Raw genomic sequence first — 1,787 nt, 5'->3', positions numbered from 1 at the left:
GGAGATGCCCCGGCCCCGCCTCCTCGCCCGCCGCCCCGGTGGCGGGCACTCACCTCAGGCTGAGCAGGCCGGGACGGCCCGGCCGAGCCCCCGGCCGCTACGTGCGTCTCCGCCCCCCGGGAAAGGTCCCAACGGCGCCTGGTGCGAGCGGCCAAGGCCCCGAGCAGCGCCGAGAGCGGCGGCCAGCAGCGGGAGCAGCCAACATCCGGGGCCGCGCACCCGGAACTACTTCCCGACCCGCTCCCCCTGCCGCCCCCGCCGCCCGCGACGTCGCTGCGCCACCAGCCCAGCGTCGGCGGCGTCACGGCTCTCCGCGGAAGCGGTCTCTACGCCCTGCGCGGATCCCTCCGCGGGAGCAAGTAGTGCCCGGGGACTTGAGCGGCTCTCTGGGCGCACAGTCGTTGTCTACAAGAGGCTGGCAGTTGCCATCGACGCGGGTCCCTGCGCCCCACAGTGGCGTCCGTGGGTGAGATCGGGGACCCCATAATGAAGGATGGCAAGGATCAGCGGCTTTGGACCCTTTCCAAGGATTCCACAGGTCCCGTGTTCCAGAGGAATCATGCCTCGTGACCTCCCCCAGCCCCCCAACCCTGCCACCTCACCGTAGGGACCGGTACCTTAGCCTGTCCAAGAAACCGGACCCCTTTTTCGACCTGGCGCAGCTTGGATTCTGCAGGCCTCAACAAAGGCGCCTTGTACCTTCCTTCAGGACTCCTTTTCAGAACTACAGGAGGCCAGGGTTCTAGGCCTACCTCTGTGGAGGCCATTCCCCTGCCTAGTCATACTTTCCTTCTACTTAAAACAAAGGACTTGGAACTCTAAAGGCCCTTCTGATTCACGGGTTCATTGTCCAGGTTATGGTCCTGCTGTCAACAGGTGGAGCATTTAGAAGGGTAGTTGGGCGCATGGTGGACTTTGGAATTTACTTCTACGTCAATCTTCGCTGATTCTTTCTCCAAACTATTAGCACTGATAATCTGCCCAATAGTTTCACACTTGATTACTTTTGAGGTATTACTTGCTGTTGCTTCATTTGCGTTAGTCATGTATTCTCCCTACAGCACCAAGAACACTTTTTTTTTCCAAGAACACTTTTGAACTCAGTAGATAATCAATACATGGATAATCAGGTATTTGTTAGTTGAATACTGGGTTGTTTGGATGAAAGGACAGAGACCAGAATGATTGACCCTGGGAACTTTTTTTTTTTTTTTAACCTCAAGGGGATCAGATAAAGACCTCAAGTAGTTAAAGATCTGAGCTGCTCTATTCCCTCAACAAACATTGAACACCTGCCTTTTAGCAAGAATCTCTGGGAACTGGGGATTCAAAGTACTCATATATTTCTTCTCTAAGTAGCGCTCTAGCAATATTCTGAAGTTTCATTTACTCATTCATCCAACAAATACTTGTCAGTCACTGCTAAGTTTGCCAGATACCAGTGCTCAAGATGTATCCATAAACAGAAAAGAAAGAAGGAAAAAACATTTATCTTTCCCTCTTGGAGCTTTCATTTTATAGTCTGAGGAGAAAGATGAAAAACACAATAAGAGAATTATTAAGTATGTTAGAAGGCATTGAGTACTATCGGAAAAAACAGAGTAAGGGGCTATAAAGAATCCTGGAAGAATAGGTGTTGTGATTTTAAATAGAACTGTGGGGGGAACCCATTCATCATACTCTAATCAAACTTTAAAGAAGTGAGGGAGAGCTGGGGATATAATTCAGAGGTAGAGAGCTTGCCTAGCATGCACAAGACCCTGGGTTCAATCCCTAGCACTTCCCCG

The 1,787-nt window shown here is 51.8% G+C and overlaps 1 protein-coding gene across 5 annotated transcripts in view; it reads right to left on the bottom strand.

The window, feature by feature from the left end:
- The window catches only part of Foxj3 (forkhead box J3), a 114,696-nt gene extending 113,847 nt beyond the window's left edge, over nucleotides 1-849 (bottom strand). For 3 of the 5 annotated variants that reach the window (XM_048815621.1, XM_015485173.2, XM_015485175.2), the window contains exon 1: nucleotides 54-232. The gene's annotated coding sequence lies outside the window, so the exon portion shown is untranslated. Of the gene's footprint in view, nucleotides 1-53; nucleotides 233-602 lie in introns of those variants that run through there. The other 2 variants (XM_048815618.1, XM_048815620.1) reach the window with 2 other exon arrangements.
- Between the last annotated feature and the right edge of the window lie 938 nt (nucleotides 850-1,787).

Source organism: Marmota marmota, unplaced genomic scaffold (assembly GCF_001458135.2).
Source record: "Marmota marmota marmota unplaced genomic scaffold, marMar, whole genome shotgun sequence".
NCBI classification, from domain to species: domain Eukaryota; kingdom Metazoa; phylum Chordata; class Mammalia; order Rodentia; family Sciuridae; genus Marmota; species Marmota marmota.
The sequence above is the reverse complement of the archived record's forward strand: the minus strand, read 5'-3'. Positions and strand labels throughout refer to the sequence as shown.